Below are 17,596 nucleotides of genomic sequence, written 5' to 3' on the forward strand. Positions count from 1 at the left end.
GGTAACAAGGGTTGGGCCTGCTCGGCCCAGTCCAGAACACTACTCATTATGGTACTGGATGTGACTAATATCTTTAATCAAATTTCAACTTATTGATGAAAAATATTATTGGTTCAAAACTCTCCAAATCCTAGGACTTACAAAATATCTTTTTCCGTGTCTTCCATTATTTCTTATTAGGAAAATTCAAGTCATCTCTATTCTATAACATGTTTTTCATTATTTTTGACATATAACTCATTTCTTTTTTCAACTATATTTAATTAATAGTATTTGTATTTAAGTGGATTTGAATCTTTAGAGTACCTTTTGGGCTCTTATGTTATTTCGAAATTGGTTTGGAAAGAGATAGGCAGTTGGATCGGTATAAAAATCCGAAATGAGGAACACTGATGATGTAGTTTTTTGAGTTGGTTTCGATTCTTTAAAGAGAAGGAGGTAAAAAAAACGAAGAAATTATTTGAATGAGAGTTTGTGGGAGCATTTAAAGATGGAGGAAAAGAGATTTTGTTTGAGAAAAACAAATACAACGTTTCGAATATCATTTAGAGTATCAAATTTTTAAAGGAGCTGTTTTTAGTTTCAATGAGTGTATGACGGAGATTATCTCTATTTCCTGGAGGTGGTTATTTTCTTATTATAAGCTTATAGATAACTGTAATTTTCACATTTGAAAGATCCTTCCGCTCACTTGTTTTAAATAGTTTGAGTTTTTCGGTTTGTTATTGGGTTGAGTATCCCTTTTAGTCTCTTTAATAGTATCACTGTCTATTAAAAAAAATTTAGCATGAAAATAGTCCTTTATAGATGATATTACTAGATTCAAATGTAATTTTTTTGAATTTTACAAAGTTCCTTTGTATTATTTAGTCTAAATTTCATTTGATTTGTAGTTTTTTTTTTTTTTAATTCTTTATCAGATTTTGTAATTGGGTTACTATTTTTAATCTAATCTTTGCTTAAAAAAATATAGATGTAATAATGAAATTTTGAGAAAATTTGTTAAATAAATGTCATTTTCATTATTTTTGACATATAACTCCTTTCTTTTTTTTCAATTATCTTTAATTAATAGTATTTGCATTAAATAAAAAATATTTATTATATTTTAGTAATAATAATTGGAAAAAATTGTAACCACAAAAATAACTGTAAATTAGTCATTAATATCTAAGAATAGTAATAGTGATATATATATGTTAGTTTATATGCAAAAACCTAAAAACCTTTCATTTTCATGGATTCACAAGTTGTCTAATTTTATGACATGTACAGTTGTGGCGAGAACAAACACTTAACCTGAGCCCAACCCCAAATTTGTTTTACTATAATAAATTCTGCTATATAGTGTCTGCAGTCTTTAGTGAGTTCAAAAAACATGGTCTAGAGGGGGTCCATAAAATGTGAAATATTAATATTATTATTATTATTCTTCTTAGTAGTATATAATAACGTATTTGAAATAATGAAATAGTACAAATACATTCTTAACGCTTTTAAAACTATTTTTAGACTAAACTGATTGGTGAAAAATATGTTTGAAAAGCAAAATAACTACAAAAGACATGTTTGTAAAGATTAATTTCTTGTAAATTTATTTTAAATGAAATGACAAAGATAGGGTGAAGAAGTTTGACCTTGATAATGCTAGTCACAAAAGAACTCTTGCTGCTACACATGTGAAAGTCACCAAAGATGAAAATGGAGTTGGGGTAGATCAAAGTTTATACAGACGCATGATTAGAAGTCTGCTCAACCTCATACTAAGTAGACAGACATCACATTTTTTTTGCATGTGTTTGTGCTAGTTATTAAGCCAAACCCAAGACTAGTCATCTCGCTCAAGTGAAGAGAATTTTGATGTATATTAATGAGACATGTGATTATAGTATTCTCTACTCTCATGAAAGTAACTTAATACTAGTAGGATATTGCGATGTTGATTGGGTTGGACGTGCAGATGATAGAAAAAGCACATATGGTGGTTCTTTCTTCCTTGACAATAACTTAATATCTTGGTTCATCAAGAAGAAAAATTCTATCAGATTATCCACTGCTAAAGCTGAATATATAGTTGTAGGGAGCAGTTGCACTCAATTGCTCTAGGTGAAACAAATGTTGAAGGAGTACAATGCAGAAAAAGATGTCATCACATTGTTCTGTGACGACTTGAGTGCTATGAATATTTTAAAGAATCATGTTCAACACATCAGAACTAAGCACATTGACATAAGCCATCATTTCATCAGGGAACTTGGGGAAGATAAAATTGTTAGCCTTGAGCATATAGCAATTGAAAAACAAATGGCTGACATTATCACTAAAACGTTGGATGCAAATCAGTTTAACAATTTGACGTGTGCTCTTGGTATTTGCATTTGTGAGGGTCTATAGCAGTTAAAGTTGTGAGGGTCTAAATAATTTGTTCTCCTTTTTGTTTCTGCTGCACATGAAATAATGCAGACTTACCTTATTTCAAAACATATTTTTATTTGGACCTTCATTACAAACAAGAACAATCTGCAGAGAACTCTCCCCTCTCCTATCCATCAAGAGCATATTTTCTTCAAAATGAGTCAAAATTATGAGAATAAAAAGAAGCGTTCCTTTAACAAGGGAATTAATATCAATAAGGCTATTGATAATTTTTTTGAGGCTGAGAAAAATAAGACCAATGAGGTTTGTTCCACTTCTGTAAATGGTGGACCATCGGTTGGTACATATGTGAATGGAAAGACATTTATGACAAAGAAGAAGATCTCGAAGATGAAACCTGTGCAAGAGAGTGACTCAGATGCTGATAAAGAATGGGTTACCTTCATGAATTCAGATGGTTGGACTAGAGATCAACTCTGAAGACCCATTATTTCCATACGTTTTTTCTTAGTTTGTTTTGGCCCTTGTTTATGTGCATATTTTATTCTTGTTTTGTAATAAGATTTTGTACCAATCATTGTCATGATGCTTTAGCATCATGCTCAACATCTATGTTATTGGTTGACGTTTGTCCACTCCTGATATGATGTGTGTATGTGCTAACATATAACCTCTATGCCGACTGAATGATTTTTGAGGAGCTCCTTAGCTAAATTATGGAAAAAATGGGGGAGAAATTGTGCCTGTAGTGGAGTGGTATAACTACTATCTTGACTACTAACTTTGTGGCGTAGGTTCTAATGAGTTATCCTATTGTGCTTAGTACTGAATGATGTTCTAATTAGCACGAACTAATGTTGTGTGCATACATGCTGAAGCATCTGGCCATGCATCAGGCGCTCAACCTTGTGTGAATGTGTGTGTTGATATCTTTGTATGTTAGTAGTAGCTCTTGAACTCTGACTACTAACTATTAACTTTGGTGCATGCATGACTAACATATCATTAATTATTGCATGTTAACTGTTTATGGGAGCATCATTGTGTGTCAACTGACTGATGTGTAGCAAATGCTATGCTGTTGATATATGAGGTTGTTATTTTGCTTCTGCCGCTGATGTATGCTCTGAGGGATGTTCTTCTGTTGTTGTTGATGTTTGTTCTAAGTAATAGATATCTTTCGATACTCAGTTGTGCTTGTGCTTGATGAGTTGTGTTGCCAAAAATTTTCAAAGGGAGAAATTGTTGTTCCTTTTGGATTGACTGCATTATGTAAAACAACAAGGAATATGTTCAATCTATTTCTGGTGCAAATTAGACACATGTGGAACACGATGTTCCAACATGTATGTTGTCACATCTCGTCTGTGACAATAGACAAATTTTATTGTAGTTTTAGTTTAGACTTATTCTATCCAAGACTCACAATACAAAGAAGATCTATGAAAAGAGTTAAGTTGTATGTTCAGGTATAACATGTGAAACACAATATTCTAACATGTGTGCAGTGCAATATTTGTCCCTTGTCAGCATGCCATAATGGATATTGCTCGATGCAAAGTTTCTGATTGAGATTTAATCAGAGTTGTTGTTAATTGTTTGACAGCTATTGAATATCAAATCAAATTTAAATGAAGATTTAAATTTGAATTAGAAATATAAGAAATCATATCTTTTTAGAGCCTAAAATTAGAGTCTATATTTTTCAAGTTTTTTAGTCTGCCCTTAATAAGTCCGTTACTCATTAGGACTAGTCCGAATTAACCGAGGGTTGTTTGTTAGGCCAGTTAACTATAAATTCAAAAGAAAAATATTAATATTTATGTTATCTAACACCAAAACAACACAATAATTTTTTTAATTATATTTATTCTATTCAACTTTTTTTTTAATATTAAATATTAATATATTCAAATTAATATTTAATAATTTTGTGTTTATCTCACAATTTCCTCATATTATTTAGTTTCTGTTGTGTTCAATACTTCAATATTATTCTAGGTCAATAAAAAAGTGAGCTTGAATAATAATTTTTTAAGTCAATACAACAATAGGATTTTTTTCCCCGGTTCTAAAAAGCCAAAAGTCCTTCACAATCAACTCCAACTTGTTTAGAATCGAATGATCTAATTTGAGCGCTCTAGTGACATCTAATAACATTAATATTTTAAACACAAAAAAAAAAATCTAATAGCTTCATGTTCTCCTCCTATAAATTGGGGTGAAGTAGAAAGCAAAATGCAAAAGTCCTTCCATCTCTGAATTAATACCTTTGCTGGTGACTTTGGAGAAGTAGTAGGTAATTAATTGCCTCTTCTTTCTAATTATTTTTAGCTTTAACTAATCTTGCACTAATTTCCCTTGCTTTCATATGATAATTTATAATACCTCCTGTTTACGTGACTATTAATTATGTTTGCCTTGTTTATCTCAGACATGGATTATGTGAGTAGTGCACTGCTCTTTTTGTTGACATGCATTGTCACATACTTTAGCACTTCACTCTATGCAAGAACAAAAAATTCAAACTACAAGCTTCCACCTGGACCTTCCTTTTTCACTATCATGTCAAACGTTGTTGATTTGTACAACAAGCCACAACAAACACTCGCAAATTTTGCTACGTTTTATGGTCCTGTTATGCGTATAAACCTATGCACTGAAACCACTATAATAATCTCTTCTTCTGATATGGCCAAAGAAATTCTCCACACTCATGATTCTTTGTTCACTGATAGATCTGTTCCTCATAACGCAACAACTCACAAGCACAACAACTTTAGCTTAGTTTTTCTCCCATTTTCACCTCTCTGGCAGCATCTTAGGAAAATATGTCATAATAATCTATTCTCAAACAAGACTCTTGACGCAAGTCAAGAACTTAGACGCATGAAACTCAAAGATCTTCTCAATGACATGCATAAAAGCAGCTTAACTGGTGAAGCTGTTGATATTGGAAGAGCTGCTTTCAAGGCTTGCATTAATTTTCTGTCCTACACTTTTGTGTCTTAAGATTTTGTTGAGTCTTTGGAGGATGAATATAAGGATATAGTGTCCACTCTCTTGAGAGCTGTTGGAACACCAAACATCTGTGATCATTTCCCTGTGTTGAAGATTTTTGACCCACAAGGAATCAAAAGACTCACTTCTAATAATATTTCAAAGGTGTTTAAAACCTTGGATACCGTAATTGACAAACGAATGAAGTTGAGAGAAAGCGAACATTATATCTCAAACAATGACATGTTAGACACCATGTTGGACATTTCCAAAGAAGATATTCAGAAGATGGATAAAAAGCAGATTAAACATCTATTACTTGTACGTATTTTCATTTCTTTTTCACCCTTTTATCTTTTACTTTTATATAATCATGCACTATACGTCAAAATCTCTCCAAGTCGTATTTGATACGGCGTCAATATCCAAATTTATTTATTTAAAAGGATACATTAAAAAATTCCAATCCAGAGGCGATACTCCGATACTTCCTGGATACGTCACTTTCTATTTTTTTTTTATTAGATTCTTCTTTAGACTGACCATTCATTCCTTTTGTTTCATGACCGTTCATTCCTAGTCTTTTCCATTAATATCCTAGTTAATTCATTCCTTTTGTTTTAGACCATTGGTTCCTAGTCATTTTCATTATTTTCCTAATTAATTCTGAGTACATAGTTATAATTTTTTAAAATTGATTTTATTTTCCATAAGTTTACTATCAATACCAATTTTTAAAATTTACTGTAATTCATATATATGACCATTCATTAATTGCTCTAATGGTAATTAGCAATGGACTTAATAGGGAGCACCACAGTTCCATCCATGCAATTGCTTTAATTGGTATTACTTTCTTTTTAAATATAATTAATATTATTTATACTGGAAAGTTTTATATACTCAAATGATACTTGCATTTTGCAACTTTTCTTTCTTTTTGCAACATTCCTTTCATTTTCTACGGACCTTGATAAACCAAATTTGGAAGCTGCCTTTGTTTACCTAGACGATATAAATATTTCAATATCTTATATTTTACATTTTTCTAATCTAATAATGTGTTAAAGACTGTATTATGAATTTAATTTTGTTAAATTATAATTTAACTGAATATTTAATTTTGATTTTTTTTTATACATATCTTAAACATATCATATTCTATATTATTAATAAAATATCATTGCTTAACATGTCCTTATTGTATATTTAATAGGATCTACTTGTGGCGGGAACAGATACAACAGCATATGGATTAGAAAGGGCAATGAGTGAACTAGTACGCAATCCAGAGATTATGTCAAAAGCAAAAAAAGAACTTGAGGAGGTTATTGGATTAGGAAATCCAGTTGATGAATCAGACATGGATAGGCTTCCATACTTACAAGCAGTGGTAAAAGAGAGTTTACGTTTATACCCTCCAGCTCCAATGTTGCTTCCTCGAAAAGCAAGGGTAGATGTGGAAATATCAGGATACACAATTCCAAAGGGTGCTCAAGTTTTGATCAATGAATGGGCTATTGGTAGAACAGACATATGGGAGGATGCTCATTTGTTTTCACCAGAAAGGTTTATTGGATCGGAAATTGATGTGAAAGGTCGACACATTAAACTTACACCATTTGGGAGTGGAAGACGTATATGTCCAGGATCACCATTGGCTGTGAGGATGTTGCATTTGATGTTGGGATCATTGATCAACTCATTTGATTGGAAACTTGAAAATAATATGGAGTTTAAGGACATGAATTTGGACAAATCTCTAAGAGCTATTCCGGTTGCACTAAACAAAGTGTATTGAGTATTAATCAGATCAATGTATTATCTTAAGCTTGCGGGAGATTGGGTTGAGATGGACCTGGTTTTAGGCGAGTATATTGTACTTTAATCTAGTTTTTTCTTTTACTTTAATAATTTTGTATAATAGTGTGTGGGTTTGTAATTTATAAGTTTCCACTCCAAAGTCTATGGAGGTGTATGCTAAAACAATATAGTAAATTAAATTTCCTACATTTGTATACTTTTGTTTTTGACTGTGAATATTTTATAGAGACTCTTGTAGTTTATTCTACTCCTTCCCAATAAATTTTTTATTTTCTATATGAATGTATTTATTTAGTGTTCATGTATAACTATCAATTAAATTGGTATAACGACACTTCCTTCCTCTAAATTTATGTAAGCGGCTAATAATACCATTGTTTCACTTCTATTAAAAATTATTGGTAGTAACAATTAAGAAATATTGATAGTAAATATTAATGTGTATTTTGTGTATAATTATTACTCAATTATATTTTATGTATAGATATATTTAATATATTTTTTTAATGACAAATCACAAAATATTATATATAAGAAAACTGAATAAAATAAGAAATGATCTATTCCATTCAGGATGACAAATATCAATGAAAAATCGAAAAACAATAGAAGCAACAAATAGTTAAAAATGGAGGAAAAACAAACAAACCCTTTAGAGAACTTTTAATCTAAAGCTAGGTAATCTTAGTTTGTTCTTGAATACATTATTTATAGGGTTAATAGTAATTTATCCCCTGTAATATGAGTGTGTTTTGGTTTATCCCCACCGTTGTCAAAGGCAGATTTTGGCAACAGTTTTTTTGAAAGAACCGTTGCCAAAAGGTAGGGAGGGGGCGGGGGAAACAAAATTCACTAACATTACTGGAGTGAATTACTATTAACCCTTATTTCTAAGAAAACTAGGCATGGTAGAGAATTGAAAAATAGAGGGAATGAAGAGAATGACTGATGTTGGAAAGAGATTATGCGCAATTATTGTCCTATATATAGATACGAGATATTATAAGGTTAATGTTTTTTTTAGCAGTTGAACCATCGGTTTCTTGGGACACATCGATTTCTTGGGACATGTACGGGGAGTATAGAGGGGAAAACTGGAGAGGGCTTTAAAAAGGGAAGGGTTGATTGGAAAAAATTGAAAGATTTTGGTTGGAAAGGTTTATTTTTATTTATAATACCAAAATCCCCTTAATTTGTAGGAACTCAAAATTTGTATTAAGTGAGAGTTTTGTAGGACTTGCATAAATTTTCCAAATATATTTTATGTTGTTATAATATTTTGAAAATTAAAAATATAATAACAATAAAACTCTTTTATCATTCTTTACAAAACATTCTTTCAAAAAATGTCAATTATTTTTCTAAATATTTTAAAAAAAAAAATCATTTTAGGAAGTCTTCTCTTCACTTCCCCCCCCCCCCCCCCCCCCCCTCCAAACTCCCAAACAAAGCCTTAGACACCAAGGAATCAAGACTTGGTTGTTGAAGGCTAAAACCACTAGACTCGATTATGTTTTCAACCGTTGGTTGGAGTAGTTGAGACCATGAGCTAGTTAAATGGCTCAAAGAGCACCGAAGACCTTTGTAGAGAAAGCAGAATCAGGGCCAATTGGTTCAGCAAAAGCTCCTAGGAAGTCTGCTTGATAGTTTTTTAAAATTCCAACACATACAACCATGATTATGGCAGATGCGCCTTTCATATTGCACTTTGTCTAGTTGATGATAAAATGATGCCATATAACCTCTCTGGTCAAGGGGGCCTTAAGAGGGCGATTGGTCATCTTAAGGGATTTAAGAAGACCAAAATCTTGCATGGATGAAGATGAACGCTAAATACCTTTTTTTCGTCCCTTATCTTGTATTCGGGCACCAATTTGGTCCCTTAACTTTTAAAGAGACCATTTTGATTTCTCAACTTTTCAAAACGTATCAAGTTAGTTATTTCCGTTCAAATGGCAGTAACGAGGTTTATTTTTGCTTATGTGGTAAATGATGTGTAACATTGACATTTACAAAAATTAATGCCGTTGAAGATGGGCTGTTGATAAGAAAACGTGTGAAAGCCGAAAAAGTCCCATCTTTACTACGTATAAAGGTGTTCCAACAAAATCTATAGCAATCATATATAGTAACAAAACGATAGTAGTTACCACCTAGGCTTTTAGTCCTTGAGGGATCAAAGAGATCCATATGGAGAAGTTCAAGAGGCCTCGAAGTTGAAACAACGTTTTTGAATTTAAATGAGATTCTTGTTTGCTTGCACATTTGGCATGCTGTCATACCATAAATTTTCCCACTCTTCATATGTTTTCAAGTTCTTTCTTATTTCAAATAAATGAAATTGGTAAATGATGAGCAGACACTACTACAAAAAACACATGTAACGACAGACGCAAAATGCTTTGATGTCGGTTACGGAAGTGAGGTATGCAAGGGCGTCTTAAAAGGTTACTACTTAACACCCCAGTTAATAAAACACTGAGGGGTTAAGTTAACTGCACGTGGGTTCGATTACCAGCGTCATCATTTTTATTATTTTCATAAGTGGATGGCGCGCCCAATATTCTTACATCGATTTATTTTAGAAACTGAGGGGTTATGGTTTTATTATTTTTTTCTATTGTCGTCTGCACCTGATTTACTGAACTATATTACAGAATGCATAACCATATTTTGCAGATTCCTGAAACAGAGACATTGTACATTTTCCCATTCCTCATTGAAACATAATTATTCATTGATTAACACCAAATGTAAACCCAAAATGGCACACACTTTATAATTCTACATCAAAACTAAAACAAATGATTAAGAAACAAAAGCAAAAAACTATTTACTTACTAGTTTTACCATATGCCCTCTTCATGATCATGACGAATAACATGCACATCATCTAAATCATTTTCTTCGGATGATTGACTTACACGTGTGGCTAAACAAGGAGTCTCATAGTTAAAATCTTGATTTTCATCAATACTATCGGGAAAATGTTTTCCTTGAAGAACAATTGACCATCTAGTGTTAAATGGATCAGTGACATAAAAAACTTGTTTTGCTTGGTTTGCCATGATGAATGGTTCATTATTGTAAGTTTCCTTTCGAAGATCAAGTCTAGTGAATCCTAATTCATCGGTTTCTACAACAGTTTTACCATCAGTCCACCTACACTTAAATAAAGGCACTTTAAAATAAACACAGTCAATCTCCGAGTATATATGTGCACCCTTGCATTAGAAGTCATTAGGAATCTTAGAAACCATCTAGAACCTGTTTGGAATGGTTGTCATTTAGTACAATGCATGAAAAATCACCTTTTGCACAAAAATCACTTGCATGTATCGAAACATACGTGTTTCATGTCGGCTCATGTGCTATCATTTTAAAGCAAAAACTCTTTGTATATTTGTGTGAAGTCAAAAAACTTATATAGGTCGATTTGTGCAATTACATCAGTTGACTCATGACATGCTACAGGTCGACACATGCATCAATGTTTACCATCATGTGTCGACACATAACTTGCATGTGTCGACAAATAATGAAGCAAATTCTAAAAAACTGTTTTTCTGTTGGATTCTAAGTCTTTCTTTTGTCCCCAAATATCACAGCTATATATATATATATATATATATATATATATCATACACTATCTTTTCAAATGAATGAAACTATAAACACCTACTAAGATTGCTCATCATCTTGAACCTCTATACATACACACAAACAAAGTATACATAATCATTCATTGTTTGGGTGCCATATAGACATGGTTGATAACGTTAAATTTAGGTTTATTTTAACCTAAGACGGGGTTGAGAATCATAGGAGGTTTCATTGGAAAAACTGTGAGAGTTTTTATTCCAAGTTCAAAGTTTGAAGAAAATTCAAGAAATAGTTTTTGATCGTCGTTGAGTTGTTAATAGCCTCGCAATCACTTTGTTGTAAGAGTATTTGAACATCAACGAACTTGAAAGAAATTTTTGAAAAATCAATCTCACACCAAGTGTTCGATAATTTGACACTTTATTGTTTTGTTTTTTAAATTGGTTGGAAATTGATTGGCTTGTGTCCACAGTAACTATAAATTTGAGAATTCAATTGTTAACGTTGATTGTCTCATTGTCATACCAAACTCGGTTGCGCGTATCCGATTTCCAATAACTCATTCAGTTTAGACGATTTTTGATCTAAACGCGAACATTCTGCTATCCAAAGTTTAAACTCTTTTCAAAGACCTTAAAACTTTATTTTGAATTAGGGGATCTATTATCCCCCCTCTAGATAGGGTCTCATCATCTAATATGTATGAAACCAAGTTAATAACATCACAATTGATCATTTTTGTTGTTGTTCTTATTATTACATGTTATGATCATATGTTTGAGATATGTGATTCTTAAAATTTTGAAACTTACTCAGTTGCTCATGCAAATGTACGATACCTTCAGTGGTAATAAGAATGTATACACACTAAGATTTGTATGCAAGATCGAGAGCACTCATATGAGCCGGAAACCCTAGATACGTATATGCACTATTGTAATGCTTAACATCACAGTTGTTGTGAGAAATCAATCCTTTGATGGGAGATATAATTAGATTTAACCCGTATGGAAAATCACTTAGGATAAGTAATGTAATCCGAATAACATGATTGTATTTCTTACATAAACCTTGATTGATAAAGAAACCATAGGTTGAGTAGTTCTACATATAGGGTATCTTCGGCACGTAGGATCCCTATTTGGTGCATGTATCGACAACTTAAAATGGACTTTTTGGTGATAAATAATACCATCGTTAGTATGCGTGGCGAACATTAGGTTTTAAAAAGAACTGAGTTAAACTTGTGTGGGGATTATCCGAGCCAATTCCTAGGATTTGTTATCGTAGTCGGGAGAGTAGATATGTTGTTTATAGCCTAAGTTGAGGCTGATGAATAACATTGACCAGGGAAGGTTGATATTAATCTAGTGGACCTTCGTGACACGAATCCCAACTCGATTGATTAGTTAAGGCTTGGGAAAGAGGTTCCTCGATGAGAGGGCACTCCGTGACCTAAATCCCAACTCAATTATTGAGTTTTGGTCAGGGAAAGATGTCCCTTAATCTGTGGATTTGACGTTACCCGAATCCCAACTCACATGGTGGGTTATGGCTTGTAAAACCCTAGATTGCTTTCAGGATGATCGACTGACCCCACAAACCAACACGAGTCTTTTCAGTATGCTTTGACCTCACTCGCATGGTTTCTAGGAAACTACCCAGAAGGTCACTCATTCCAGAATTGCTCCAAGTCAAGAATGCTTAACTATGGAGTTCTTATAGAACGGGCTACCGAAAAGAGGATGCATCTTGTTGGTATAGGTAGTACCCATCAATCCTTATAAGCTTTCCTTCAACCATTCAGTCCCATACCTGCACGGCCTTAGGATCCCTCTCATTTTGATGTGGCGACCACTCCTTGCCATATTCAGCCTTTGAGTGTTACATGCGGTGCAACCACCCCTCGCCTTCATCGGCCTCGGGTGTTACATGCCCACCAGCTTCCGCATGGTTCGTCCTCGAACCACATCGTACTGGGAGAGGTATGGCTTTGATACCATTTGTAACACCCTAGATTGCTTCCGGGATGATCGATTGACCCCACAAACCAACAGAAGTCTTTTCAGCATGCTTTGACCTCACTCGCACGCTTTCCGGGAAACTTCCCAGATGGTCACCCATCCTAGAATTGCTCCAAGTCAAGCACGCTTAACTATGGAGTTCTTATAGAACGGCTACCGAAAAGAAGATGCATCTTGTTGGTATAGGTAGTACCCATCAATCCTTATAAGCTTTCCTTCAGCCATTCAATCCCATACCTGCACGGCCTTAGGATCTCTCTCATTCCGATGTGGCGACCACTCCTTGCCATATTCAGCCTTCGAGTGTTACATGCGGTGCAACCACCCCTCGCCTTCATCGGCCTCAGGTGTTACATGGCTGGGGAAAGACATCCCGTTATGCTTTGAACTCCCGAGGTTACAAATGGATTATAATGAACCTGATGTATAATATTCACACATGAGATGAGATCGAGTAGATCTCGGACCCCATTACTCGCATGATCATGTGATATTTGAGGTAGAAGAGGAAATTATCCCAATAAATGAGGATAGTGAACCCTTTAGAACCGAGTGGACCCGTAGGATAGAGGAACTCCACAAATATTAAATATCTCACCTCATTCTCGTTGTTTATTTTCAGATAAGTAGGTGTTGGCCGAAGGAAAAGCAGCGTGGATGCAGGACTTGAAAGAAGTATTTCCCTTATTTTAGTTCCACTGTGAATTCTGTTTCCATCTCATGTTGTATTATGAGCATACTATGATTTGAGTATGCAAAAAATCTTGTAATTGTGCATTTTGTACACTGTTGTATAATGTTTCAGTAGCAGAAATAACATACCGAGTATATATAAAAGAATAAAATTGAGAGTGACCATTTTCTTATTAGTTCTGTTTACTTGTAAATTTTAAAAAGGTATGTTTGTTGTTTTCCTAGTCATAGAATTTGGGTTAGGCCTAACTAATCCATCCAAAGTCGGATTCTAAGGTAAGGGTTGCACAAGTCTTATGAATATCATACAACATATATCTCTAATAAATGTGGGACAAAATTCATCTTGCCCAAGCCAACACAACATAGGATTTTGAGTCTTCAAAGGCAAGCCAAATGCCACAATTATATGACTAGGGTCGGGCTACAGTAAAAGAAGAAATTCAAACACCCCCTTTATGCTCGAGCATAAATGAGCAAAAAGCAAGGAAAATGCCAGAATCCCAATAACATATCTAAGCCAAGCTTTGATACCATCTTATAATTGTGATTGGACCTAACTCAACCTTACAAAACTAATTAGTAAGGCGATGACTATCCCCACTTACAAATATATTTTCATGCCACATATTATCTAATGTAGGACTCTTTAACACACTCGATCACGTTCAAGATTGGAAACTTGATAGCCAAAAGCTATTAACAGGTGGCTCGAAGGATCTTGAATCGAACTCTAATAGCACTAAAGAATTTGAGTTAAGCTTAACTCGTCCATACAAAATCGGTCTTTATGGTGAGGTCTCCCAAATATTTATAAGCACCATTCGTGTCATATATCTAAGAAATGTGGGGATAAATCTACCCCCTTAAAACCCAACACAATTTAGGTATTATAGATTGTAAAGAAAGCCAACCAGAGGAAGAAATTAGTAATCAACTTTTTTTTTGGACTAAATTGATGAGTATGAAACAAATGAAAATTGGGTCTATTAGGTAGAAATAATATATCTACAGTATGGCGAATGAAATTCTGAACCTTGAATGGGAGAACTTTCCATGTTTAATGTCTAACACGCCTTAAATAGGATAATCTCCATTAAAAAACTTATGATAAACAAAAAATGGTTTTGAATAATAACATTTGAAGCATCTTTTATTTTATAAAAAGATAAGGTGTTAATGATAACATGTAAATATTAGAATAATTACAATGAAGATAATAAAAATAAATATAATTTACTTTTAATAAAAATTGAGCCATCCGAACTTTCATTGTGTTGAAATAATTATAACTTGGATAGTTAATGCATATTTAGTTTTATCGATTTTAGATAAATTATATTTTAATCTTTCGATTTGTGGCTTGATGAAATATGTCAAAAATACACAATTTTAGGGAAAATTTTACTTTATACCCAACATAATCCTTATACCCCTACCTTTTATGAAAAATATCAAATTTGTCCTTTTGTATTTTTAACTAATTTATTATTTTGTCTTTTAACTTTTATTATGCATACTGGAAGACTTTGCAAAAGAGTTTCGGTAGTCATTTTCTTACATTTTTCAAGTTTTATTTTGTGTTTCGGAACACTTTGCAAAAGAGTTCCGGTAGTCATTTTTAACTTTTATTTTGCATACCGGAAGACTTTGCAAAAGAGTTCCGATAGTCAATTTTTTATTTTGTTTACCGGAAGACTATGCAAAAGAGTTCTGGTAGTAAGGTTTAACTTTTATTTTACATACCGGAAGACTTTGCCAAAGAGTTCCGGAATGAAAAATGATTTTGCAAGAAAAGTGAAAATTCTGACGAATTAACTATTTTTTTTATATCGGAACACTTTTAAAAAGTGTTTCGGTATGATAATTTCTTTACCGGAACACTTTCAAAAAGTGTTCCGGTTTGTATGCGTATGGGTACAATTTTCTGATTTTTTTTATAAATAGTAAAATGATAAAATTGTTAGAAATATGGAAGGGTAAAATTGGTATTTTTAAAAATTGTAGGGGTATAATACTAATTGTTGGGGTACAAAGTAAATTTTTCAATTTTAGGTTAACTTAAAAAATTAGCCCAGCCCACTTGTTTTGTTGCTTACAAAAGATGGCCCGTGAGTATCCTTTCTAGGTATTAAGTTATATATATACTGGATGCGATTTCTCTCTTCCTTACTTGTCCGCCGTCATCTTCATTCTCTCTCGCACATCACCTTTCAGTAAGTCGATCTTGACTCAATTTTTCTTTTATTATTCATTTATAAAATATTAACAAGATCTAACTTTGAAATTCATTTACTTGAATACCTCAGGTTTATTCTGTGAGAGTTGAGAATCATTCTTGACCATAATCTAAATCGTGAATATTTTGTAATTACAAGGTATGTGTTTATTTTGTCATATTCCTTTAGGAATTAGTCAATTTATTTAAATTTTCTAGGATTTATTCATTCAATAATTAAATTAAATTATTAGGGTTTTATGACAGAATTATAATCGAAATTGAAAATGGTATATTGGAGATTTTATTATCCTCTGAAACTTAGTATTTCAAAGCATATATTTTGACATAAAGACAATATCTAAATGATGAAAAATTGTCGTGAGAATATTTTTTACGTCTCTAATGTGTTTTAGATTTTTCACACACACACGAACGTACGCACACACACATGAACACACGCGCACACACTCTTTCACATACACACACAAGTGTGCACGCACATACACACACAATTTATATATATATATATATATATATATATATATATATATATATATATATATATATATATATATATATATATATATATATATATATATATATATATATATATATATATATATATATATATATATATATATATGTCTGCTACAATAGATCAACTTGTGTTTATGAAGGTCTATTTTACCAACATGCACCTTAGGGTGTATTTAACTACTTTTTAGTTAAAACTTGCTAAATACACCCACTTATTTTTATGAATTTGTATTTTAGCAATAAACATCTTAATAAGGTGCATTTAACCATTTTTTAGTTAAGGAGAGAGAGAGAGAGAGAGTATGTGTGCCTGGTTAAGATTGCCATTTTGACATGGCTGGTGACTTCACTAAGGAAGTTTGCTGAAGATCTTTACTGACAGGGGTAATGCCTGTTTGTCTTTGAAAGAAATCCTTGCTTGAGAATTCCCTTCTTGAGGTCCATGTGATTTTAGGTGATGGAATGACCAAGATCTGACTGGACTATGCTCACTATGCAGACTTATGATATATGATGCGTGAAGCATGAATGAATGTTATGTCTATGATGACAAAAATGATTATGAAGTGTGATATGAATGTGAAGAGAGTTGTCGTGGATATAGAATCATGTTTATACGACTTGAGTCTTCTTTTGCTGATTAGAAGATGCTTCCTCTTGAGAGGGAGGGAGAGAGGGAGGGAGAGAGAGAGAGAGGGAGGGAGAGAGACTCCCTCTTCTTTTAGAATACTATGTGGTATTTTTTTCAACATGTGTATTTTCATCCATCACTGATATTCTCCAACTTGACTGAAAGTGATACACTCGCTTCCATTATTATCAATGACAATTATTGTTCTAAAGAGATACTATTATATTACACCATAAAAGTATGATAACTTGAAGCTACAACACACTTAGGATTTTTAAATTCTTCACTAATTATAAAAGTTTAAATAAACTATTTACTCCACTAAAAGGGTACACTTCACTTGAATTTAAGCAATTATTAGAATCTTCACATGTTGAAAATCATATTGAATAGCGTGTTTTGATAGATGAACTAAATAACGGGTTTTCACAAGTATAGTCTATTGTATATGTATTTTATAGAATTATAGATTTCCATATGGTTAGTTTCTATGATTATTTGATTAGTGAAGATCAGATAGTAAATATCTGTAGACCATTATTTATATTAACTCCCTCTAGGGATTGATCCCTTAAGTTTTAATTTTGATAGAGGTAACTTTATAAATGATTGTAAATATTTTCTTTTTATTTGTTTAGATGAAACTAAGGAGTGAGAATGCAAAGGAAGAACCTCCAAATATGGAGA

The 17,596-nt window shown here is 32.7% G+C and overlaps 1 pseudogene; it reads left to right on the forward strand.

The window, feature by feature from the left end:
- The first annotated feature begins 4,812 nt into the window (after positions 1–4,812).
- LOC131613962 (geraniol 8-hydroxylase-like) lies at positions 4,813–7,351 on the forward strand (annotated as a pseudogene).
- The last annotated feature ends 10,245 nt before the right edge of the window (positions 7,352–17,596 follow it).

Source organism: Vicia villosa, linkage group LG1 (assembly GCF_029867415.1).
Source record: "Vicia villosa cultivar HV-30 ecotype Madison, WI linkage group LG1, Vvil1.0, whole genome shotgun sequence".
Lineage (NCBI taxonomy): Eukaryota > Viridiplantae > Streptophyta > Magnoliopsida > Fabales > Fabaceae > Vicia > Vicia villosa.